The 27977-nt window shown below is 38.9% G+C and overlaps 1 protein-coding gene and 1 long non-coding RNA gene across 2 annotated transcripts in view; one reads left to right on the top strand and one right to left on the bottom strand.

The window, feature by feature from the left end:
• ror2 (receptor tyrosine kinase-like orphan receptor 2) overlaps window positions 1–27977 on the top strand; it is a 90323-nt gene that overhangs the window by 24772 nt on the left and 37574 nt on the right. The gene's annotated exons all lie outside the window — the stretch shown is intronic.
• Window positions 24397–26480, bottom strand: LOC309488743. The gene is made up of 2 exons (XR_014202258.1): window positions 26408–26480; window positions 24397–26337 (listed from the first exon to the last, which is right to left on the bottom strand). It is a non-coding gene; the product is annotated as an uncharacterized lncRNA (long non-coding RNA).

The raw sequence follows: 27977 nt of genomic DNA, 5'->3' as shown, positions 1-27977 counted from the left end.
GAAAGTAAACATAATTGGGAATTATTGGAATGAATATTAGGAATTTCACATTTTCAGGTTTTAAATTTTGAGAAGCTTCTTAAGTTTTTTCTAGTTTTCATAATGTAAAGCAGTTGAGAACTACATAGCCGCTGTGTTTACAGTGTTTAGCCATAAGACGACGAGTATCGCGTGAATTTGCATTTGTGGAGCGATCTGAATCTGTGGCTTCACTCATTGATCTCACTGATTCACTTCTCATAAGATATCAAATATGAAAACAACAAGAACTCACCAAAACCATGCATTGCCTGAAGCTGAATTAATTGTAAGTTGTCTTCAACTTACTTTTATCAATACAATTGTAATCAATGCAACTTGTGTGATGAAGCTATCATAGTTGGTTAAATGAAGTCTGTACTGTACTGTGTGACTCGGGCCTGTAAGGAGAAGTGTAGGCTGTTAGTGAAGAAGATGCGATGTGTGAAATTGTCTTTATTACACTTCCTCTTTTATATTAAGGATGCACCGACATTTCAGCTACCGACACTTTTCAGCTGGAACTGTTAAATGTTTTTTACAAAATTTGAAGTATTTGACTGTTAATTATTAAATAAATAAAACATCTATTTATCAAACTTATTATTTATTTTCGGTTTTCGATTGCATCCTAAAGTTTCGGGCCAGAATGAGAATAATCGTGATTAATAATCGCGATCCTATTTTTTGAGCAAAATACTCGTGATGATCAGTTTATATCTGTCTTTCATGCAGCCCTAGTTTAGTGCCGTCTAGCACTTTTCAGCCAGTGAATGGGGAAAAATGCTGGGTGTATTTTGCATTGAAGTTTGTTATCTTGTTGCACAGAGGTGTGTGTGTGTGTGTGTATGGTGTTCCCTGCATCACTGTTACTCTCTGTGTAATACACTAGCTGAAAAGGCCTCGGTTGTGTGGGCCAGGATCTGTTTATTCTGCAGGTATGTAGAGTGTGTCTAGCGGGTGGAGTCATCAGCTGTGCCTCACCACACCGTCTCGTACGTCTCCATGCTCATCTGTCCTTGTTTCCTACGACATGTGAAGTTACACAGACACACCAGTGGCAGTCACAGAGATGATAAGCTCAAGACTTCGGTGTCGTAGACTGAAGGCTGCCTCGGGGAGAACTTACACTTAATGGAAATGCCTCGAGAATATTTCCATTTAGCATAAAGGCTTGCCCTGACAAGCGTGCGTGTGTGTTCCTCCTCATACATTTGTTTTTCTTATTATTATTATTATGGCCGCCGCTAGCGTAGGGGGGCCACTCCCCCCCCCGCGCTGGGCCCCCCAAACCCAAAAAATGCAGTTTTTCCTAAATAACTACCTGAACCGTGGCACCGAGGATGAAGAAATTTTATGGTATGTTGGTCTTAAGGGCCCACATCAACCTAGCCCATAATCACTCATTTGTGATTTGCGCCCCTCCCATAAAAAATGAAAATGCAATATTATTCTGCTTTAATCGCCCCTATCTTCAGTTGAGATGTTCAGAACTGCACCATATTTCATGTGTATGATTAACTTGACATCCTCTGGGGGTATCCTCTGCTAAGTTTCGTAGAATTTCATCCATGGGGGGGTATAAAATAAATTTATTTATGTGCACATTTAGTGACTGTACACTCATCGGCCTGTAGATGGTGGTGTTGAGCGAAGGGTTGCTGGTTTAGGATGATACTGTCACACACACACATGCAGGAATACAAACAAATGCAAGCATGCACACACACTGACATCCACACGCACAGACACACCCATACACACACACAAATCCACATGCACAGACACACACACACAAACACACACGCGCACACACATGTACGCACGCATACATACACGCACAGACACACACACACACAGACACACACATACACAAACACACACACATACACACACACACAGACAGACATGCACATACTACTACTTTTTTTAGGTATACATAAACACGCAATACAGCCAAATTGCTCCACGTCATTTATTTTTGTGGAAAGCCAGTGCAGGCCTGAGCGGCGGTCATATTTTGTACCGCCATGCGGTACATAGTTATTATTTTGAATTTGTTGATTTATAACTAATGCTTTCAAATCATAAGCAACCAGGTTTAATTTGAACCACTTATAATGTTTAATTACACAGAGGCTTTAGATGCACTCTCTTTACTGCCTTCAGATTGCACGTTGTTAGGAGGACAACACTGGACAGGATGTGGAATAACAATTTAGTGAATATTTGATTCAAATCTATTTATCGAAAATTATTTTTCTCCTTTTTTTTCCATTTGATTTTGGTTTAACCAAATAAATAATCAACAGATTAATCAATAATCAAGATAATCGTTAGTTAGCCCTATTTGAGACATTAGGCCACATTAGGTTTGATCCTTTCTGAAAGCTTGATTGCGGATAAGTGTTAATCCTACAAACACCTCGTCAATCGCATGGCCTTTAGAATGGCATGTCGGACATTAATGATTAATACTGTGATTTAATGCAAGTGAAATGGCGTCTACATGTCCTGCGGTGAAAAACCAGAGGCTTGAGTTGTATTTGAATGTGTGCACATGATCAATGTTAGGAGATTCAGTCCACCGGAAGTTACGGTTCATTTATCTGCAAGTCAACATTGAACATCGGCTCAGTTTTTACCTGATTAATGCACATTGCTGGTGCCTGTTATTCCAGATATATACATATGCCTGTTTTCAGAATATAATTAAAATTTGATAACCTTCTCCACAACCCAGCCGCCATGTTTATCTTTCTTTTCTTTATTTTCAGTATCCGAACAATTAATCAACTTAGCTTCCAGAAAAGACAGATGATTTCCTCAGGGTTGTCCTGCGAGATCTAGTGGGAAGCATTTCAATTCAGTGCAGAATTCTCTGTTATAAACCACAGATATCAGATCAGATCATGAGTGAACAAGTTAAAGAAGGCTTTTCAGTCCACAAATCACCAACACTCACCATGGGTTTAATCTAATGCTGACTGTAACCATGGTATTGTGGCAGAAATAATCAAAAGCTTTTACATTATTGAATAAATACAGTAATAAGCCGATAACCAAGAAGTACAACCTTTTTGAGAGTGAAATTCAAGCACTTTTCATGGACTTTCAAGTGCGTCACACTTTTCCAGCACTTCGAAGCTCTAAATATTATCCGGTTTAAATGTTATTTTTAATATGATGAGAAAAAATATTATTTGTTTATCTGTCAAAGATTGTCCACATTACATTTTCAAGATATAGGAAAACTAACACATTTATTTAAAAAATAAAAAAAGTTATAAAATTACCACTATGAACACTTAGTGGCTTATTAGACATTTCCACTCACTAATATAGCCTAGTGTTTTGTTTTGTTTTTTCACACGTTTTGCTTTTAAATTTATGTTTAGATATTATGAAATCCCTATTATAAAATATAAAAGCAAGAAATTTTATTTTTTTGTCAAAGTGTGACACTTTTTGTACTGAAGTATGAAGTAGGAAAAGTCACAAAGTCTCATGAAAAACCAAAACTTCTTCAAATGGTGAAGAATATCACAGAAAGCCAGAAGAAGTGCTGCTTTTATGATCACTGAAGCTGTCAGTCAGTCCAGTGTGATACTATAGAAGAACAATGGTACATTTAATAACTATAATAATTAGGTTGTTGTTAAAAGTTAGTTTTATCTGCAACTCAAGTTCAGTGCTTTATATAAATAAACATTATTAGACTTATTAATGCAAAACAATAGTAATTTTATGATGAAATCTCTGCATCTTCTGGCAAGTCTCCACATTTAGATGTTTGATAAAAGGAAACTTGTGATTTATTCTCCATCCATTTGAACAAATGACATTAGAAGTCGTGATCGCATCAAAACCACAGCGCTGGTTAAGAAAGGCTGAGCGTGTCACTCAAACACACCTTCCCTCCGCTTGAATGTGAAGAGGCCTAGGGTTTGTGCTTTCACCTTAAGACATGTTCGTCTGAAGCGCTCTGAGACATGGAGCAATAGCAGAGCACTTAAGGGTCTTTCCCAATCCTCTTCCCCTCAGTGTTCTCTAGTCGTGTCCTGTCTCTCCTCAAACCGTCCCGTCTGAAGAACGCCAGAAACACACACTCCAGCAACTCCTCTGTTTCCCAGATCCCACTTTACAGCAAACATGCGCAGATGTGCTAACAAACACTGATGCAATACGTTTCTAGTGACGAGCAGTTTGTCTATACACACTGAATGGGGAGTTTTTGCTCAATTTGAGACAATCGTTTGTTATATAAATAATGTATACAGTATACAGACCAATGGGAATTCATAAAGGGCAGGACTACTCGGCTCAGTGCTGAAGAAACTGCAGAAACCCGCATGGAGGAGACCAGTGGTCCATGTTCGGCTCTTTAGCTGTGTACTATATGTACATTAGCAAATCATTATTTTTAAATTATCGTGCTTTTTTTAAATGATTCCCATTGCACACGGACTTACCAGATTTCTAGGTAAGATTTCTATTCATATTTATGTTTATGTTTATTCTCTCAATAATTATTATTGTCTTAATAATGACAATTATTGCTGACTAGGCAATCCAGACATTTTTTTTTCTTTTTTTTTTTTTTTTCTTTGTGTGTTAATGTGTCTTTTGTTGTCCTGACTGTTTTATGCTTTTGTGTCTGTTAATATAACTTTAAAACTGTTAATAAAATTAAATAATAAATAAAAAAAGATTTCTATTCATATTTTTTAACAATTTCTTTATTTGACAGCCATAAACAGTAGGATTGTAATTTTACAGATATTGTAAATACATTTGATTTTACAGTGAATTTTTACAGTAGTAATATTTCTTTTATTTGATAGTAATTGATATATAAGCACAACATTTTTGTGCTTTTTTATTGCATTTTAAATGACCAGATTTCTAGGTCAGATTTCAACTCTTACTCATTATTTTTTTTTACAATTTCTGTATTTGTGAAAAATACAATAGTAGGATTACAGAATCAAGAAGGTGCCATCTAAAGTATAATAACACTGTAAAAAGTGGTCAGTTTACTTTACTTAAAAAAGTGAGGAAACCCGTTGCCAAATAACAATGCTTGACAATTCCACATAACTTAATTTTTTCAATTATGCATGAAGTTTATTTACTTAATAATTTCCAATAAACAGGTTTCCTCACCTTTTTTATTTTTTTAACGTTAGGTCCACTAATTACTTTTTATGTAGGAGAGACTAATTTGAATTCTTTCATACTTTCACATGGTCTCACCTTAAAATCATCTGATGCTTGTTGACAATTCTTTCAGTAAATATGATTTTGAAAAGGTCCAGGTGTGTGCAGTCTGTCAGTGTGAAGCTCGTCTGAAGGCATATCTCCGCTCGCTGCACTTCTAATCTGGAGGATTGTAAGGAAACCCAGCAGGAGCGTTTGGCACGTCAAAGCGGTTGAGATCGACTCTTAATCCCAATCACACTGACCCGCCTGAGCTGTGTTTATGCAGAGAAACCGTAAACTTTGCGTGAGGTGCTGAAATATGCACTATTGAAGCCCTCTAAGCTGGGAGAGGCACGCTTTATGAAAACAACAGGGCACAGAAGAGAAGCCCTGGCCGACCACAGGGCTCTGTGTATATGGAAACTCAAAGTTATGATGAAGATATTATGCGTGCAGAGTCACGAGGGTCCCAGCACTGTTTATCCCAGCTCTGGCTGTTATCATCAAAGTCCCATGAGGCAGTATATGACACACATCAGCACTGAGGGATTTATCACGTTAGTGTGTGTGTGTGTGTGTGTGTGTGTGTGTGTGTGTGTGTGGTCTGAACTAGAAGTACTAAGTCGCGTCTTCTGTCCATATTTGGAAACCGCATTTTAAAAGCCTCTGGTGTGTTTCAGCTGATGTTCTGGTGGAGTCTCTGACACTGAAGCCTGGCTCTGTAAGGGTGTTACGACACACTGATCTCGCTGCGGACCTCGGCTTTGATGTGTGATGTTCTGGTAGAGTCTCTGACACTGAAGCCTGGCTCTGTAAGGGTGTTACGACACACTGATCTCGCTGCGGACCTCGGCTTTGATGTGTGATGTTCTGGTAGAGTCTCTGACACTGAAGCCTGGCTCTGTAAGGGTGTTACGACACACTGATCTCGCTGTGGACCTCGGCTTTGATGTGTGATGTTCTGGTAGAGTCTCTGACACTGAAGCCTGGCTCTGTAAGGGTGTAGCGACACACTGATCTCGCTGTGGACCTCGGCTTTGATGTGTGATGTTCTGGTAGAGTCTCTGACACTGAAGTCTGGCTCTGTAAGGGTGTAGCGACACACTGATCTCGCTGTGGACCTCGGCTTTGATGTGTGATGTTCTGGTGGAGTCTCTGACACTGAAGCCTGGCTCTGTAAGGGTGTAGCGACACACTGATCTCACTGTGGACCTCGGCTTTGATGTGTGATGTTCTGGTAGAGTCTCTGACACTGAAGCCTGGCTCTGTAAGGGTGTAGCGACACACTGATCTCACTGTGGACCTCGGCTTTGATGTGTGATGTTCTGGTAGAGTCTCTGACACTGAAGCCTGGCTCTGTAAGGGTGTTACGACACACTGATCTCGCTGCGGACCTCGGCTTTGATGTGTGATGTTCTGGTGGAGTCTCTGACACTGAAGTCTGGCTCTGTAAGGGTGTAGCGACACACTGATCTCGCTGTGGACCTCGGCTTTGATGTGTGATGTTCTGGTAGAGTCTCTGACACTGAAGCCTGGCTCTGTAAGGGTGTTACGACACACTGATCTCGCTGCGGACCTCGGCTTTGATGTGTGATGTTCTGGTGGAGTCTCTGACACTGAAGTCTGGCTCTGTAAGGGTGTAGCGACACACTGATCTCGCTGTGGACCTCGGCTTTGATGTGTGATGTTCTGGTAGAGTCTCTGACACTGAAGCCTGGCTCTGTAAGGGTGTAGCGACACACTGATCTCACTGTGGACCTCGGCTTTGTGTGATGTTCTGGTGGAGTCTCTGACACTGAAGCCTGGCTCTGTAAGGGTGTAGCGACACACTGATCTCGCTGCGGACCTCGGCTTTGATGTGTGATGTTCTGGTGGAGTCTCTGACACTGAAGTCTGGCTCTGTAAGGGTGTTACGACACACTGATCTCCCTGCGGACCTCGGCTTTGATGTGTGATGTTCTGGTGGAGTCTCTGACACTGAAGCCTGGCTCTGTAAGGGTGTAGCGACACACTGATCTCACTGTGGACCTCGGCTTTGATGTGTGATGTTCTGGTGGAGTCTCTGACACTGAAGTCTGGCTCTGTAAGGGTGTAGCGACACACTGATCTCGCTGCGGACCTCGGCTTTGATGTGTGATGTTCTGGTGGAGTCTCTGACACTGAAGTCTGGCTCTGTAAGGGTGTAGCGACACACTGATCTCGCTGCGGACCTCGGCTTTGATGTGTGATGTTCTGGTGGAGTTTCTGACACTGAAGTCTGGCTCTGTAAGGGTGTAGCGACACACTGATCTCTAGGGCTGCTCGATTATGGAAAAAATCATGATTATTTTGGTCAGTAATGAAATCACGATTATGTAACACAATTATTTCACATGACTTTGGGAACGTGTTGCATTTATTAAAAATACACCTTTCAACAATTCTTAAATTTAAATTTGAACTTTTATTGTACTTTTTGAACTATTAAAATAAATAATATAACAGATAATACTTCAATAAGTATTTTAATTTTCCCACAGGTCTACCACTTATAATGCAGGAAATTCCCCCACAAACATTGATTCACTTTAGCATGTAGATTGTATGAGTCGCCTAAATTAATCCACACAGATTATAAAATCAAATCTATCATTTTAAAACTTTCGCAAAGACACAATTTCACAAACGGCGTGAGTGTTCAGCGGCGCCGCGTCTTCTTTCTCTCCGCCTCTCAACATGGGTTGGACAAAGCAAGCGTCGAAACTACACTCTCACGTTAAGGAGTCGGGACATGACGGAATTGTCACTTGCACAATCGGGCCAGTTTTGCATCAGAACACAAGACAAAATAAGAGTGTTCTTGCAAAACAGAACATGGCAAAATAATCGTTTTTACTCGATTTGTACTATTTTGGTGATCGTTGGGAGCCAAAATCGAAATCGACATTCAAATAATTGCACAGCCCTACTGATCTCGCTGCGGACCTCGGCTTTGACGTCACGGCTCGGTACAGCAGGCGGGGAGAAAACTATACATACAATTGCTTTTTTTTTTATTAAACATGGGTTTACTGAACAAATTGTGTCTCTGTGTTTAAATGAATTCAGAGATACAGACAATATAATGTTTCAGTAAGTTTCAGCATACCTTCTGATGTTCATCAGGAAAAGATGATCTCGTTCACTCGCTGCTTACACTGAGCCGCCTGTGTAGTGGTCGGTCACGCCATATTAATGAGCCTCAAAACGGCATTTATTGTTTGAATTTCGTGATAAAATGGACATCATTTGAATAATGACACTTTGTTTCTTATCGAAATATAACAAAACGCGGAGCTTATTGCGATTATTGGTGGTTAGGGTACATCGCTGTATTCGTCTTGTACACATAAGACACATGAAATTTCGGGGGAGGAATACGTGTACCCTTACAACCGTAATTACTATTTAATCAAATGTCAAGGAAGAACAGTTAGTTTTGTGACATAAGGTAAAGCGAGGTCAACCTCACCGATGAGTTCGGCACGCCGTGAGTGTTGCGATGCGTACCGTGGCTGCGTACCGTGGCTGTATCACGCTTTCCGGTTCGGTTTGAATATCGTTACACCCCTCGTGCTCTGTTATTTTGGTTGAAATTTATAATTGGGCATGAGGCCTAAATCTATTAAAATTCAAGAGACAATGGAACTCAACTTTTAGACAGTCAAATTATATGGTTTTATTATTTAGATTAATAATTGTGCATATTGTTGTACTTCTACGGTAGGGCTGCACAATTAAGCGAAGTAAACCCAAATTTGTGATCTTATTAAATCACAAAGGCTGCAGTTAATCTGTGTGTTTCAGAGTGAAGCGCGGCACTGTGTTCGTTTGCACGCGTGCAGCTCGTGACCTGGTGTCTCCAGAGCGGCTCGGTCACAGTAAACGCTGATCCACAAACACTCATCTGAGCATCTGTGTTTAACCAGAATAAAATCTTGATGGTTTAACATTTGATAATGAGACGAGACAGACAGAAATATTGTGATTTTTACAGGTGCACTATAAAATGAAATGATAATTTTTTTGAAATACTTTTATTTTACAGCGAAATTACAGAAAATAGTAATTCCTTTTTTGACAGAAGTGTTTCATACTTCCATCACTTCTTGCTCTCGGTTGTTTGGCACCCTGATAAAGGCTTGCTTGGGCCAATACACATCGGTGTTATTTAATATGTAGCCTTGCAAACAAAGGCTTTTTAAATGCTAAAACCAATGCCTGGATGTGGGATTTTGTCTCTTTCATGAGGAAAGATCCACTTACAATTGTTTGCATTTTGCAAACTTTATTGCAATTGCAAATTTTATTGGAATTTTCCCCAAATCTTGCAGCCCTACTATTTAGTTCATCGCTATATTGACATTTGTGTTTACTTTTGTACAATAAACAATGTTGGCATGGTGTTGCATCACCATTTGATGTTCAGTGTAATCGTGTTTCTGAGAAGCAGTGTTTTATACCCTTCACCAACATTATTTGCCTAAGCAGGGGTGTTATTCAGGCCAAAAGGCTCTCATTGTGGCGGAGAGTAAATGCTGCTTTGTTAGGGGTCGTTAACAGTACTTTGACATGAAGAAAGGTGAGGGCTGACAAACAACAAAGACACACACACAGAGAGAGGGAAAGCAGGAGAGATCCAGCGAGGATGAGGATGCCAGTAGAAGGGCCTTTCATGACCACAGTCAGAGATTGCAGGAACTTTGTGTTTTCAAACTCACGACTTTCTTTCCATTCAAAGCTCTAGATCTCAGAGTTAACATGGAGAAAGAACATTTCTTATTCATCAGCTAGATCAGTATTTCTGCAGGTTTTGACTGGGATGGTATCATGGTACAGTGATTAAAATGCTGGATGTTGCTGGATAGGGGTGAGCAGTGTGACCAAAACAATGGTGAATTTGAATTTGCATATATACAACACTTGGTAACCCAGAAACGTCTAAACACAAAAGAAGGCATGCAATTTGCATGCATGTATTTGACATCTGAATTAACGGTGTAATTTGAGCATTAAATCCACTGGAAACTGTAGCACTATTAGACAATTTGCGAAGCTCGCTTTACATTACACTTTAAAATGTATTCAATGCAAAACCGTTGTTTTAAATAATAATTGTACTGTTTTTACTCTATTTTTTTTTCTGGATTCTGAAATTATTCTGTATTTTTGAGTATTCTGTGTTTATTTCAAACTTTGGCGAAAACCAAAAGATTAATTATGAAAGGAAAAAAGTGAATTCCCTGAACGCACTATACATAAATGTGAACGTGAGAATTTGAAAAGCAGTTTGATATTGTTATATTTTAATAATTTAAGGATTGACTTGGCATGACTTGTGTAAACTATATAGTGCTCATACACTGTCATTGCATTGAGCCTATATGTGACCCTGGATCACAAAACCAGTCACGAGTCGCACAGGTATATTTGTGGCAATAGCCAACAATACATTGGTCAAAATTAGTCAATTTTTCTTTTATGCCAAAAATCTGTAGGTCTCATGAAGATATTTTGTAAATTTCCTACCGTAAATATATAAAAAATGTATTGTGTGAGTGGATGCAGCAAAAGCCCGAACATAAATGTACAACTTTAAAGGCGATTTTCTCAATGTTTTGATTTTTTTGCACCCTCAGATTCCAGATGTTCAAATATTGTCCTATCCTAGCACACCATACATCAATGGAAAGCTTATTTATTCAGCTTTCAGATGATGTTTAAATCTCAATTTAAAAAAATGGACCCCTGTGACTGGTTTTGTGGTCCAGGATCACATATGGATCATAACAATGCATATATGTCCAAAAAACATGAAAATTTTGGTTAGTGGGAAGGTAGCATAATGATTTATATCATCGTTTTTGAATTAAGTCATATTTAAGAGGCTGTACTCCGTTTGAATGAGTGTGAATGGATGAATGTTGTAGACCTGTCGTTTGCTGGTTCGGGCTCTTTTAAGTTTAATTGCGGCTGTTCAAAGACAGTAAAGACTTCCTCTAGTGGCTTCTAGACCATAAATGCTTCCCCTGAACCGCCCCTGATTTGTGTTTTTTTTTATTCGTAATTCAGTGACTTACGGTCAGTAATGTGGTCTATGGACTTCCAATTGAGTCAGGATAAAATCAGAGAAAATTGGACTTATCTGATCTTCGTCTGGGGGCCGTTAAAAGGCTGTGGGGGCGAAGACTGAGGGACATGAAGAGATCTGCAGAACCAGCCTGGGGGCTGGGGACCTCTGGACACACTCACACAGCCGGATGGATCTTACTCTGGGAAATGTGGCTGTTTTTTTTCATAGTTTAATGCAAATAGGGCCAATTTTGATTTCGTGTTGACTTTGTGTAAATGGTGCTAATCTATAGGATTAAAGGGAAGACTCTGACTCGATCGCGCCCGCGCCTCACACACACACACATGCACACAAATATAAGTAAACACTTTGCAACGTTTCGATCGATCGATCTCTCTCTCTCTCTCTCTCTCTCTCTCTCTCTCTCTCTCTCTCTCTCTCTCTCTCTCTCTCTCTCTCTCTCTCTCTCTCTCAAACACGGTGTGTGTGAAAGGTCAGGATAAAGAGCGGCTCTGTCCGTTAGCATTGCGTCTGTTCATAAGAGGCTGTGTGTTTTGGGCTCCTCTGAACCCTGCTGTGGTGTGTGTGTGAAATGGCCCTGGTGGTGTGTCTACAAACACTCACATGTATATCCTCTGCCAGAAATCCAGATTACACTTTCAGGGCAAACAGAATATATTCTAATATGACTGAAGGTGGTATTGGGCCTAAACGCTCAGTAAGATGTTTGGTGAAAACTTGTCAACCTTGAATTTGACGTGGATTAAAGTCATTTAAACGACATGGGCTCATTGGAAAAACATGCCTATAAATACAGTTCACTGCAGTTTTCTGAAGACTAGTGGCAGTAAAACGCCAATTTGTAATCCTTTTTCACACAAATTGTGATTAGACCAGAAGATTGAAGGCTTGTTTTCACGTGGTTCTTTGCACAAAATACCATGTTATGACCTCAAAACACTCATAGTGCATGTTTTGCAAACTAATACATTTTGACATTTGCATCACATAATCAGCTCCATATGCATGGCTTTTCTGACATGCTAAACTTGCTCTCTGGGTACAGCATTGCTCTTGAGATGTGGAGCGAAACACAAGGCACAGTTAAAGAGCTCGAAGACTTGTGGAAGCGGCTCAAAGGGCATGCGTGCTTCAGCAAATGCATTATCATGTCGAGTTTGCTTTTCTCCGGTTATCGGTTATGATTAGTGTAGGGTTTAGTATACAGTAGATTGTATGTTATTTTCAATTGTGATCGAGCATTAACCTTCTAATGCCACTCAACTGATCTTTCATATCTGAACCGCTGCAACGCAATACAACATTGCAGCTTCATGTTCATCTGTTTCAGATCAAACTGAATGCACTTACACTTTGAAAGCATTGTGAATAGTGCATGAAGCAAAGGAATAGACCACAGTTTTTACCAACGAGCCTGGGTTGAATTTAAAGAGGTACATTTTGGTTAGTGTACGTAATACTGTGAAATAAATGAACTCTGCTGCAGACTAGCACTGTTATACAGAGCAAGGTAATGGATTTCAATCTAACTGACGTGAAGGAATACACACTTCTGGACTCCGGAGAAGAGTTTCCTGGCTTCATGAAGCAGGGTCAGAAATTTATTAATGAGCGTTGAGGTTGTGAGCCGGATATTCTGAGGTACAAAAGAAAAGCACTTGTTTTTGCCACATCTGCGGAGCACATGGCACCGGCCCAGTCGAGACGCACACATCCACGCTCGTGTTCTCTGATGTATCTGTGGGTATGCTAACACCACAGCGTATACGGCCATAGTGAGTGCATTGCATTTGTTGTTGTAGGTTTGTTTTGGTTTTTCTGACTTGATGAACAAACGCCATATTGAGTCTATTCGGTTAATTTCTCATGACCGTTCAGGCCAAAGAAAGTGGTCACATGATCGCATCAAATTGCTGTTTACTTGACTGGTTTGCCATTATCATTTTATCATTCATCGCATTATTTAAAAATACTTGACACTTGTTGCCACATTTCAGAGGGTTTTAGTGGAAGGGCTTCTGAGAGGCATCATGGGATATTTTGTCAAGCCAAGCTTATTTTTTTTGTACTTTCCTAAGAATGACATCATGTGAATTTAACTTGGCTCTGTTGATCTGATAAGATACCCTTGAGGGTAAATTCTCAGATTAAAGGGCATTTCAGTTTGCATTGCGCCGTGTTTGAGCTGTCTTTAGTTGCTGTTAATAGCATGATTTGTAGAGTCTAGATTAAACTCAAATAATTAGTCACTGAACATGAATTAAATTGAGTAACATTTCCACACAGTTGATTTAGGTTTGTACCTCTAGACGAACAAGACTAAAACATGTCCATTTAAACAAATAAAGTTAACATTAGTAAATTCAAGTTCTAGCTAGCAGAAGCGCATGTTAGCATACCAGCTTGACTAAACAAGTCTTTCCATTTACTCAAAAACATAAAATATCTATTAATTTTAACATTTACTCTCCTAATTTACATTTACATGTTTGTATTTAGCAGATGGTTTTGTCCAAGGTGACTTACACAAGAGAAACAAGAGTCAAGGAGCCAACAATATTCATAATCTATACGAATGCCAGGCTTATTTTGATAACTAGATTAGGAAGAAACGCAGAGAAGAAAAGGATATTTCGTGCGTGTAAGTGCATGGGTGAATGGTTTATCCTTGTTGATTTAGTCTTGTACCGTCTGTTATTTATGACTCCAAATAGCAGATCATTGATGTTTTGCAGTGTAAATGGAGCATTATAGTCCTCGTCCCTGGATCGCATTAAAATATGTGTACATTATTGTGTAATGTGTGCTTACGTGTGTTTTCTAGAGGAATAATGGCACTTTGAGGGCTGATTTGGCCATTTCACAAGCCAGAATATTAATGGTTGTTTAGAAATGGCTTGTAACCAGTGAAGTGTTGGCGCGTAACCAATGGAGTGAACCTAAAATACACGAATACTGAAGATCGGTCGTGGAATAAACTTCATGAAGTGCATGAAGTATGGAAATTCATTGAGTTCTGGAATTATATCTGCTGAATCACACGGCAACATGTTTAAAAATGGGGAATTAGAGACATTGGTACTAAAGGAAATGAACTACTCATCGCATGAGGCATTGGCCGAGTGTAAACAGCTCAGCAATGTTGGTCAAATATAAAACTATTAATTACAAGCGATAGTTTGTTAGCATTTAAACATGTAATGCTCCTAACCCCTACCCCTAACCCTAACCAATAACCCTAACCCCTAACCCTAACCCAAAAGTATTGAAATAATATTTAATACAAAATTTTATTAAATTAAACAAATCTCAGGTAAATGGTCCACTGATGAAGAGCGACACAAATATATGACGTGGAACAAAAAGCAGTTTCACACTGGTGCAATAGATGGTGCAATGCACCCTTCAGCGGTGCATTCATACTCTGACATATTATTACTCACTTTTTGCAGGTTTCTGGAGAGTTTAGTGTGTGTATTTACTTGTGCATTTTGTTTTATATTTGAGTGTCATTGTGTGTGTGAGTTAGTCGAGTCTCTTCAGTGACTTTGCAGTGGCTCTAGACGCAACACAAAGCTCAAAACGTATTGGCCGACACAGTTTATCACTGAACTGAGTATAAAATGATGTATATGGCCACATGTTCACTCCTTAGAGATAATATTTGTGCCACTGAATATTTGTGTTTGTGTGAAAGTGCCTTTAGCTACTGTTTTATTTTTATTTTATTTTTTACAACGCAGCTGTTCTCGGAGTTGACAAGTGAAGGAGCGTTTCAGTGCAGTGGTTGGGAATGAACTTATTTGGCCTGATTGCTTCTCACTTGAAGTTAAGTTGATTATCTAATTACAGGCCTGGAAATCCACAGCGGTTTACACTGAACCACAGAAAACAAATCATACATTCAGAGAGCAGCTCTAGAAGTGCACGCATATATACAGTATATATATATATATTATATAATAGTGGTCAAAAGTGATGTCCGTGTAATATTTGCTTCTAAGGACAATTCAGGTTCTATTAAACAAACAAATTATAAGGAGTGTGTTATATTGGGAATGGGAAGACTTATGGTTGGTAAAGGTATTGAAATGACAAAATTATTTGGCAAGAAAGGCAAACTCCAGTATATAATTAAATATGGGTTTTATAGTAACCCAAAAAAGACACACACACACACACACACACACACACACACACACACACACACACACACACACACACACACACACACACACACACACACACACACACACACACACACACACACACACACACACACACACACACACACACACACACACACACACACACACACACGTATATATATGCATGTGAGAGTGAGAGAGAGAGATAGAGAGATTACTAAAAATACCAAAAAATGTTTGTCTGTTACAGATTGCAAATTACATAATAAATCTATTTTTAATTGATAACATAATCTATTACATTGCACATTTTGCTTTTTAGATTACTTTTGACTTAACTCACATAACATTGGTATTGGTATAAAAATACAAAGAAAAAGAAAAGAAAATATATTCCTGTTTTTTTTTCTTCTTTGGTTATCCATATTTTTAGAAAGGGAAATTGAAAAGATAAAAAAGAATTGGGAGAATCAATAAATAATGAAGAAGTTACTAACATTGTGTAGATACGTAATCAATTAAAAAGTAACTGAAAGAACTTTTATTTTTTATTTTGTTTACATCAGTTTTTGTTTTATCTGCCAAATGAACCGTTTTTATCTGGAAAACAGTTTTTTTTGTTTACCAAATAATCTTTTGTGTGCACAAAATAAAGTGTTTTCTGACAAAAACAACAGTTTATGTTATTTACCAAATTACCTTTGTTGTTTTGTCTGAAAACTCTGTTGACAGTCAGATTGTGATCATGTCAAATGTCAACCAGTTGTAAAGTCTTCAAGTTTCTAAAGGTTTATTTTCCCCCCAGAAGGAAACACTCGAGGTTTACCGTCATAGACTTATGCCTTAGTCCTGTGCAAATCTAAACCTCTGTTTGGCCGTTCGGTTTGAGTTAGCAGTTTAAATAAGAAAAGTGAGTTTTGTAAATCAGTTTATCAGTCTATTGGTACTGACGCAAATCAGTCATTTCTGTTATAGAGACTTTTACTGTAAACATCAACAAAACTAGTGCAGAGCTGAACCATGAGTCCAGGATCTCACTTCAACTGGGAAAATCCTTTATATAACTATGAATTATAACATTAATGCTGCTCAAAATTTCCACTTTATTAACCAATTTTGCTCCAGTAGTACAATGGATAAAAGTAATAAAAATAAATAAAACATCACAGAATATTTTTGTAATTTCCAACCAAACCTTTTGTCAAATTATGCAAAAAAAGAAATAAAATGTATTTAAAGTAAAAAAATAAAAAATAAAAAAAAATTGACCTTATTTACTTTGTTAGCGCATATTATTAGTCTTCTGGTGAACAATTAATCTGTGCAAGTTAATACACAGAAAAAAAATAGTTTGTTGTGGTAATCTTTAATCAAAATCTGAAAAGTTACTTCCGGTCTGGAATGGCGTTCCTTCTCTGGTGAGGTCAGTTTGACGGCTTGGGTTGGAAATGCTTGACCACTTATGGAAGTAGAATAATGTCAAATGTTTTTGAAATAAAACCCTGTTGAATTGCACTACTTGAAAAAAAATAGGCATTGCATTAACCATGCTTGCATTTTAATGCATTGTATTTTTAGTGCTTACATTTTTATGGGCTGAAATTCAACATGGTTGAATATTTAAGCTGTGAATATTTCAATTAAAAACATTTCAAACACCTTTTCATTATTAAAAATTCAATAATCCATATTCACCTTTCATATTTCACTTCCAAAATATTCAAACTGTTAAAAAATACAACCAATAATATTCAACAGGCAATTTTCGGTCCATTTTATTTCGCTTTGCAAATTCGCTTCCACAAATTCAGTGGTTCAAATTCGACAGTAAATTCAACATTGACGTCTAGGAACTGCAGGAAAAGCAGTAGATTGCCGAGCATACTCTCCATCTGCTGTTAGTCGACCTCACCATCAGATGGTGCAAAAGCGCTTGTTGTTGACGAAGACATTCATTCATAAAATGAAAATGATTATCTGTCAGTATATGCGGAAAAGATGATAAACACACAAAAGCTGTGTTTATGTTTCATTCAATAACTTCATTGTTACTTTCCCTGTGTATTCTACATGTCATCAGCTTTCTCTACCATGAACAGGATTATAATCGGTTTCCCTCAATACCTCATACTCAAGGATTTCCCTTCCGTTGATACAGTGATATGAAAGACCAATCTTGCACCTTATTAGGGAAGTAGGCTGTAGGCTATTATATAGGCTACAGGCAAGAAGATGGACTCAGAATATGAACTTAACGCGCAAAGTTTCATGCTGAGCGTTTCGTGATATACTGGCATAAAATCAACACATGTATACATATAGTATGCATACGTGTATTGCATTAGCTTAAACTGTCACAGCACTTGCATATTGTCCTCCTATTGTTAGTTTAACTGTAAATCGCTTTGGATAAAAGCTTCTGCTAAATGACTAAATGTAAAAATTGGCTTGACATTGGACATTCGCACATTTAGGGACCGTCTCTAAAGTTGCATACAACATTGGCATACACGTTTCTAACTTCAATAGCAAACTTAAATGTATTTGAATAAATATCAAAAATCCAAAGGGTGCGCATTATGCCTGACACTAAATGAACACTTTACAGTTGGTTTTATGACTGTAAGTCGTTCTATTCAAATGCTATCGGAGTTAGAAACGTGTATACCAAAGTCGTATACACTTTAGAGACGGTCCCTAAATGTGCGAATTTCCAACATCAAGCCATCTGTATGCCAATCTATCACTGTGAAACGCTCAGCATTAAGCTTTGCGCGTTATTCTGAGTCCATCTGCTTGCCTGCGAGTTTGGTCTTTTACATCACTGTAGTCCATTAAGCTACGTTAAGCGTTGTATATGTCCAGCAGGGGAATCCTTAAGTATTGAGGGAAACCCTAATAGCCTGCATGCAGCACATCCACAATATAAAGTTAAGGCAACTAAACAACCAAGAGAAATATATGTCAACCTCAAAAATGTAACATTGGATCTGTATATCCGCATCGGGGAATAACATTATAATCTCGTTCACGGTAGAGAAAGATGCATGTAGGCTACACAGGAAAAGTAACCGTGAAGACACTGAATTTAACATAAAACAGCCGTCATAATAATCACAAATACACTTACATTGCTGTAAATGAGTTTTATGAATGAATGACTTGTTCTAACTGTTGCTGGTCTTCAACACGCGCTTTTGCACCATCTGCCGGTGAGGTCGACTAACAGCAGATGGAGAGTGTGCTCGGCAATCTACTGCTTTTCCTGCAGTTCCTGGACGTCAATGTTGAATTTACTGTCGAATTTGAACCACTGAATTTGTGGAAGCGAATTTGCAAAGCGAAATAAAATGGACCGAAAATTGCCTGTTGAATATTATTGGTTGTATTTTTAAACAGTTTGAATATTTTGGAAGTGAAATATGAAAGGTGAATATGGATTATTGAATTTTTAATAATGAAAAGGTGTTTGAAATGTTTTTAATTGAAATATTCACAGCTTAAATATTCAACCATGTTGAATTTCAGCCCATAAAAATGTAAGCACTAAAAATACAATGCATTAAAATGCAAGCATGGTAAATGCAATGCCTATTTTTTTTCAAGTAGTGCAATTCAACAGGGTTTTTATTTCAAAAACATTTGACATTATTCTACTTCCATAACCACTCCTCAAACCGTCAGTCTGCATGAGCAGAGATGGAGAGGAGGAGCGCTGAAGTACAACCCTGCCCTCTGTTCAATATTCCCTTTCACTTGGACATACGTCACAACACTGGAGAAGTCGTTTGCAACTTCCGGTTCATGGGGACTTTAATTGTGTGTATTTAGGATGCATAAAATGCAGCTAGGATCTTAAATATGCATGCACTGCATCTAGCAGCTCTGCAGTCTCATGTCTCCTAGACTCATGTCTCCTAGACTCATGTCTCCTAGGCTCAGGTCTCCTAGGCTCATGTCTCCTAGGCTCAGGTCTCCTAGGCTCATGTCTCCTAGTCTCATATCTCCTAGGCTCATGTCTCCTAGGCTCATGTCTCCTAGGCTCATGTCTCCTAGGCTCATGTCTCCTAGTCTCATATCTCCTAGACTCATGTCTCCTAGGCTCATGTCTCCTAGGCGCAGGTCTCCTAGACTCATGTCTCCTAGACTCAGGGTGTCCTAGGCTCATGTCTCCTAGGCTCATGTCTCCTAGGCTCATGTCTCCTAGGCTCATGTCTCCTAGTCTCAGGGTGTCCTAGTCTCAGGGTGTCCTAGTCTCAGGGTGTCCTAGTCTCAGGGTGTCCTAGTCTCATGTCTCCTAGACCCATGTCTCCTAGACTCATGTCTCCTAGGATCATGTCTCCTAGGCTCATGTCTCCTAGGCTCATGTCTCCTAGGCTCATGTCTCCTAGGCTCATGTCTCCTAGACTCAGGTGTCATAGGCTCAGGGTGTCCTAGACTTAGGGTCTCCTAGGCTCATGTCTCCTAGGCTCATGTCTCCTAGACTCAGGGTGTCCTAGTCTCATGTCTCCTAGGCTCATGTCTCCTAGACTCATGTCTCCTAGACTCAGGGTCTCCTAGGCTCATGTCTCCTAGACTCAGGGTGTCCTAGTCTCATGTCGTCCTAGTCTCATGTCGTCCTAGTCTCATGTCTCCTAGGCTCATGTCTCCTAGGCTCATGTCTCCTAGGCTCAGGTCTCCTAGACTCAGGTCTCCTAGGCTCAGGGTGTCCTAGACTCAGGGTCTCCTAGGCTCATGTCTCCTAGGCTCATGTCTCCTAGACTCAGGGTCTCCTAGGCTCATGTCTCCTAGGCTCATGTCTCCTAGACTCAGGGTGTCCTAGTCTCATGTCTCCTAGTCTCATGTATCCTAGGCTCATGTCTCCTAGGCTCATGTCTCCTAGGCTCAGGTCTCCTAGGCTCATGTCTCCTAGACTCAGGTCTCCTAGACTCATGTCTCCTAGACTCATGTCTCCTAGACTCAGGGTGTCCTAGACTCAGGGTGTCCTAGACTCAGGGTGTCCTAGACTCAGGGTCTCCTAGGCTCATGTCTCCTAGGCTCATGTCTCCTAGGCTCATGTCTCCTAGACTCAGGGTGTCCTAGACTCAGGGTGTCCTAGACTCAGGGTGTCCTAGGCTCATGTCTCCTAGACTCAGGTCTCCTAGACTCAGGTCTCCTAGGCTCATGTCTCCTAGGCTTATGTCTCCTAGGCTCATGTCTCCTAGACTCAGGGTGTCCTAGGCTCATGTCTCCTAGGCTCATGTCTCCTAGGCTCATGTCTCCTAGGCTCATGTCTCCTAGGCTCATGTCTCCTAGGCTCATGTGTCCTAGACTCAGGGTGTCCTAGACTCAGGGTGTCCTAGACTCAGGGTGTCCTAGACTCAGGGTGTCCTAGACTCAGGGTGTCCTAGACTCGGGTCTCCTAGTCTCAGGGCTTCTTGACTCTGCAAAAGTGGCAAAGGAACTGCATCGGAAGCAGCAGAAATACCAAGGAAAGCGGTGTTTACACCATTGTCTCCCATAACTGCAAAACTGGACACACTTATTGTGTACAGAACAAATGTGGGATTCTTTCCACACCTGTGGACATTCCAGCCCTGATAACCGAACCAAACAATAAACAGAAAGATGCATGCAACAAATAAAAAAATATGTTTAGCGCTCATAACTTCTGGAGAGAAATAGCACAAACACTGGGAATGGATGAAACTTTCTAGTGCGCTTGTGTTTAAACATGCCATCAAACACTTTAAAGGGGGTTAAAACGTGATTCCCAATTCCCAATCCCAACCATCACAGACTCTCTAGATTGCTGCTTCAGTTTTCTAAAGAACTTGTTAGAACTTCAGTGTTCTGCGTTGCCTATCTGGACATTATAGAAACTCTTTGAAATTCTATCTCCAATGTAGTTGATCATGCAAAAGCAAAACCTGCACACAAGTCTTCCCTTTTGTCAAAGCGTTCTTCATAATGGAATAGCATTAGGGATTGCCAAAAGCCAAAGGTTTATGGGAGAAGGCTCGTCCTGAAACTGGTTTCCGCATCTGTTCGAGCGGTTCTGTGGGAGTTGTGAAGGTCTGTCCCCAGAGGCGTGTAGTTCAGGCTATTGACGGGCTGGAGGAGATGAAAACCAGAGGATCTCTCAATAAAGCCTCAGTGGTTCTCAGACCTGCTCCAGCACGTCCAGCAGTGCATGACCAAACATAACATCCTCACATTTATCTTTCACTGCTTTTAATGAACCGGTGGACTCTAAATGAGTGTTTCTTCTACAATAAGGCAACTGTATGTTTAGGATTTGTCCTACAGCGCCGCCTCTGATAGACTATATGACCAGAAGTTCTAATTAAGTAGTGTTTGCTGTTCTAACCATTTATTTCGGGACAAATCTTAAAGGGATAGTTCACCCAAAAGGAGAATTCTTTCAGAATTTACTCGCCTTCATATTGTTCCAAACCCATAAGACTTTCATTTATTTTCAGATCACAAATGAAAAAAAATTGTCCATCCATTGAAAGTCCAAAAATGTTCTAGCTTTAAAAAGTTGAAAAAGACAAAAAATGTATCCATATGGATTGAGCAGATTCATCCAAGTCTTCTAAAAAGTTAATTTAATTTAGTCATTTTCCCAGTGTTGGTGTACGATGCACTTTGAGGCAATTTTCACTCAGAAACTGCTTGTAAATTTGACAAAGAATCACAAAGAATGGCAAGTAACACATTGAATAAACGTGACATTTTGAAGTGGAAAGACTGAAACTGTTCTCCAGTAATCTTTGTTTTATTATACTCTGTAGCACTTTGGGTTTGTTTTTAACTATGAAAAATGCTTTACAAATAAAATATAATATTATTATTATTATTTACAATTTTACAGTTTACAAAAGTCATGTGTATTCATGTTTAAACACTGAGAAACACACATGCATAGAGCATAATGGATTACGTGAGGATTACATTGATTACTATTACAATGTCTGGTAACACTTTAATTTAGTTTCCCTGTTACACATTTTACATGTTACTATAGTAATAACAATCAGGTTTGCATAAGTTACATGCAACTAACCCCAAACCAAACATTAACCCTAACCCTGATTATAAATTATAGTAAGTGCATGTAGTTAATTACTATTCCTTAGTTACACTGTAACTTGCAGTTACAAGAACAAGCAACCTTAAAATATGTCTTTATCTACTTTTTGATTCTTTACAAATGGTTGCATGGACACACACGAACATAAAAATATAACATAAAATGATAAAAATGTGGAGATATTAACGTGCAGAAGTCCTAAAAGGATGGTGCTATTACATTTTTTGATAGAATAGTACAACATTTAAGTTCAGGTTGAAGTTTTGATAACCCCCTCTCTGACAGGTTACATCTGCTCATGACCATCAATAAGAACTGCTCATAAAAGTAAAGGTTCTTCATTGGCATTTATGGTTCCATAAAGACCCTCCAGCCTCAGTGTGATCTTTCCATTGCACAAAAGTTTCTTTATAGCGGAAAAGGGTTCTTCCAATTATTAAAATGGGCATCTTTCCATTGCACAAAAGGTTTTCGTGCATACTAAGAAATCTCAACTCTAAAAAAATAACTATTCAGTGTGGAACCCAGAATGCTTCTTCAACGGCATTGCTGTGAAAACCCCTTTCATGATTGTTAAGAGTGTTTTTCTTTGAGGATGGCTTAGAGAATAGTGCGGATCAGTGGCCGCCTCATGTACATGGAATTTATTGCTTTGCTCTAATAACAGGATGGTTTCTAGAATAAACGATTATGTTGGCAGACGGTCCGCAGATCTGGTCTGTAACATGTCAGATGAAGCTCTCTGAAAGTTTCCTCTCCTTTCTCTCTGCTGAATATTGCCCACTGCCCCACTTTTGGGCGATTTATGCCAACATCGTAATCATATGAGCATTGGAGAGATGGAGAGCTGAAGTTCTCCTCGAGTCAGCGGATGTAAACTGCAGCATGTTGTCTGACACGAGCCAGCGAGGAGCGCTGGAACTGCCTCACGCTTTGTTAGAGTGAGTTTTGTCAGCGTTCCAGCCGGAGCATCGAAGGCTTTCAGAAGGTCATCTCTGAATGTTAGAGCCGCTGGTTTGGTTAGTTTGACACAGAGGCATTTTTACGTTATGTTCCTGTAAAACCAAACCTGACCTTACAGACCTGAAACCCAGTTACACGTGAATTACAACATTTGTTGTATTTTTTTGTTGTGTTGTTGTTACGATGACCTTGAAAATTGGTGTACTTTTTCTTTATTTTGTGAACTGTGTAAATATAGTGTCAAATAAGTGTTAGAAGAAAGTATTTTAACTATAGTGTCTTATTAGTAGTATTTTAATCACAAACTTTAACTTGTTTGTTGTGAACTTTGACCTGTCATTGCAAAGTAAATTTTTTGGATACATGATTATTTGAATGAAGTTTTCTGTAACGTTGGCAAGCTGTGACTGCCGCTTTACGTCACAGAGTTCAGTGCATTGGGCAGTGCTGTGATTTACACATTACATTTATGCTACATAACATTTAATATTCAACAGTATTATTGATCTGCCTGCATTGACACTAGGCCTGCACGATATTGAAGAAAAATGCGATATGTGATACGTGATACATTAACGTATAATATATACAGTAATGCTTAAAGTGTGTAAAATAAACTTAAATTATCTTTAAAATATATTTAAAATTATATAACCTACATACATCCCTACAACTCCTGAAAGTGAACATCAGTGTTTTACTGTGGCATAAGAAGTGTTATTAACATCAGTGGGGTTTAGGCGTTCAGGTTATCCTACATTAGGGTTATTTAACAACAGAAACTGAATAATCAAATGTAAAAATAAAACATTGCTTAGTTTTCACTTTATGAATTAAATATATACTGATTCTTATTAAAGCTACAAAAGTTATTCAGCCAAGACCCCAGTTATTGCAAGCCGTTGTGATATGCATATCACGATATATACATTTGCGATATTTTGATAATTTCGATATATTGTTCAGCCCTAGTTGACACCATTATATGAGAACTGAACTGAGCTGGACGATGACATCACAGACAGAGCGGCTATATATATATAAATGAACTAAATTAATCACTTTTTTACAACAAAAATGAACCATCACTGAACTTACTTGAGCTGGACTGTGACGCTATTTTCCTCTGGAAACAAACTTTGTTGCATTATTTTCCTGTTATCTCTGTAAAGCTGCTTTGAAACACTCTGTATTGTAAAAGCGCTGTATAAATAAAGGTGACTTGACTTGATTACATGATCACATTTGCACTATGCTCCTCATTTTATTTGATGACCTATTACACTTTATATATTTAGTCTTGTTATGACTACCAGCATTCCTGCAGATAAACACAGTGCCCAGAGGGGGTTTATGTCTGTGGAGAGAGCTGTTATTATCCCATCATTTGTATGGAAGATCTGAGCAAAGCTCGTACGCTGCCATGTAATTACACTTTTGCCCTGAAAAAAAAAATACTCTACTCGTATGAAATCCCATCTCTCCTGACTTAGTTTTTAGTGTGAAAGTTTCATGTTCTGCACTTCCCTTGTTTAGTGACAAATGTTTCCCGTACAAACACTAGTCCAGTCAATCACACACTTAAAACTGAACACTAAAACAACTGAAATCCTGTTAGTTGGCCCTAAATCCCTTGTCTCTCCCAACATGAATTCCCCATTCATGTTGATGAAGTCATAGTTTATCCTTCATCTACTATACGCAATCTTGGGGTTCTATTTGATTCCAGATGATGTCTTGAACCCCACATCAATCAGCTTGTTAAGGCCTGTTTTTTCCGTAATATCGCCCGTATACGACCTTCGTTAAATCTCAAAGATGCTGAAACTGTTGTCCATGTTTTATAACCTCACGTCTGGACTATTGTAGCACTTTGTTCTACGGCCTACCCACTAAAACCATTAATTCAGCTTCAACTAGTTCAAAACGCAGCTGCTCGTGCCCTTACATTGAACAGAAGATCAGCTCGCATCACTCCCATCCTACAGCAGTTTCACTGGCTCTCTGTTATCTATCGCATTCACTTGTGTCCTAGTTTTGTCATGATTTAACACCTTGTCACCTTTCAGAATGAATAAACCCATATGTCCCTGGCCGTACACTGAGATCAAGCTCTGAAAACTTGCTCACAGTACCTTAGATTAAACTCTCTACTGTTGGCGGTGGGACAAACTCCCACAACACCTCCTCCCTCCAGACCTTTACAACTGATCTCAGAACTCATTTAATTACACATCGCTCTGTTAATTGATTGTATACTTTAAATGTCAGATCCATGCATGCCTTACATTGGTTTTCTCTCATATGTAATATGACCACTGTCTGTCTGCATGTTCATGTTATATTTTGATTGTATATTTGTAACGGTCAATATTATGTGAAGTGTCCTTGGGTTCTTGAAAGGTACTATATAAATAAAACTTATTATTATTATTATTATTATTATTATTATTAATGCACTCATTTTGATGCATTCTATAACTCAATAACAAAATATCGATAGGGAAATATATCGTTGGCCCTCTCTGTGCAGAGGAATTGATCCGCTGGTGCCATTTATCGATATTTTGATTTATAAAATAATGTGCTCTAAATAGATTTGCCTCATTGTCTACGTTGTACGTGGCTAACTGAATTTTAAAGTAAATCCTAAACAGTGGTCAACAACTTTTTTACATTTTTGACAAACTTCGGAATTTTTTTTATTTCAGAACAAAACTTGTACATCCATTGACATGGGCTGCGTTTCCCAAAAGCGTCCTGAGCGACGTTTATAATCAAGAATACTGGTGGCAATGGTCTCCACGATCAACAGTTGGCTTAACAGTCAGTGTTATCTTCTCAATCGATTATCTTACAATGGCTAGTTTCAGTTAGCAGTTGGCAGACTTGCTTATTTAATTCCTAAAGTATGTACTGTACTAATGGCAAACAACAGCACATGGATATGGATATGATGGATGAATGGATGGATGGATATATAGATAGATGGAAATACATTTAAATATGGATGGATGGATATGAATAAATGTAAAGATATATAGATATAGCACTGTAAAAAAAAAATCATATTTCAAAGTTGGAGAAACGACGATTATTGCAGCATGTTCTCATGAAAATACTATTTCTGATTCCAGCATCTCCCTTCATTGATTTCAAATCGTTATCCCCCGATTAATTGGTTTAGAGATCTAAAGTTGTCGTTGTTAGAGGAGCTGGCTGGTGTAGATCTGGCCGGTTCTGCTCAGGCCTCGAGGGGGGGAAACTGCAAACAAATGTTTGCTCTTATACCATCTATTCTGAAGCCTGTTTCCAATGGTCTCGCCAGCAGTTGTTTACTGTGTGTGATGGTGGTCCTCAAGTTCTTGTATTAAAAACAGATTCGATTGATTGATTATGTAAGAAACCCTTGTGAGCACTCTTGTGTTTTTTTTGTGAAACTGAGTACCGAGTATTGTTTTGGGAATTTCTTGTTTGATTTGTTAAATGACTACTAAAGGATGGGTAATTTGAAACAATTGTTGGATTATCTCTTTCAGGCACTCTCTCCGGGAACGAGTGAGGCTTTTTGAGACCTCAGATCAGTTTGTTCAAATGTTTATATAGTGTCTGTACTTGTTTTATATGCAACCTGCAATCCTGAACACTCTTGTTAAATACATACTACACCCAGAATCTCCCAGGTTGTTAACCAGCATGTACATGGTGGGACATATTGTGTGTAATTTGAAAATAAAACTTGAGTGAAAAAAGTACAGCGGGACGTTCTGCTTTTGGGTCTTTGGCAATTCACTTTTTGGTTACAAGCTGACCAACTTCCAGCGGCCTCGCAGGGTATATGTGTAAAGTCCGTGTGAAAACCTCACCACACAACCACAGCATTATAGAACATGTTTCTATAGCAGTCCATTTATAAAAGCAAGCAAACAAACGAAAACAGCTGATATCTAAACTGTTTTTGTTCGTACAAAGTTGTGGATTATGTCATGGCATTATGGTGATACTGAATTAAATCAAGTTTCTCTTAAAAAAGGTGTCAGTGGCCACGTTTCCATTACAGATTTGTGATATTTTCTAAATGTCAATAAAAAACTATTGCGAAATTATGCGTTTCCATGAACCGAAGTTATGCGGCTAAAACGTAATTTTTTTCCTGATAAGTCATTTTAAAACATCATGGCGACGGATGTTGGTTGGTTTACGTATATCCAGCCACCGCACTAAGCCATTATTATCTTTAATGGAAGGAGACGTATGTGTGTTATCCAAGCGTTAATGGTAAGGAAAGCCCTTTATACTTGAGAGCGGCTCATATGAGGTGTTTCTCCCTCATGTCTGCTTCAAACTCTTTTATGAGTTTAATGAAGAACTCTGTCTCGTCCTCTGTCCAAACACACCACTGATTGGCTTTTACGTACGTCAGGTGACCTGAAAATGCGGGGTAAAAACTATTTTCATT

Source organism: Leuciscus leuciscus (assembly GCF_965113295.1).
Source record: "Leuciscus leuciscus genome assembly, chromosome: 24".
Lineage (NCBI taxonomy): Eukaryota > Metazoa > Chordata > Actinopteri > Cypriniformes > Leuciscidae > Leuciscus > Leuciscus leuciscus.
This window is presented reverse-complemented; position numbering and strand designations above follow the sequence as displayed.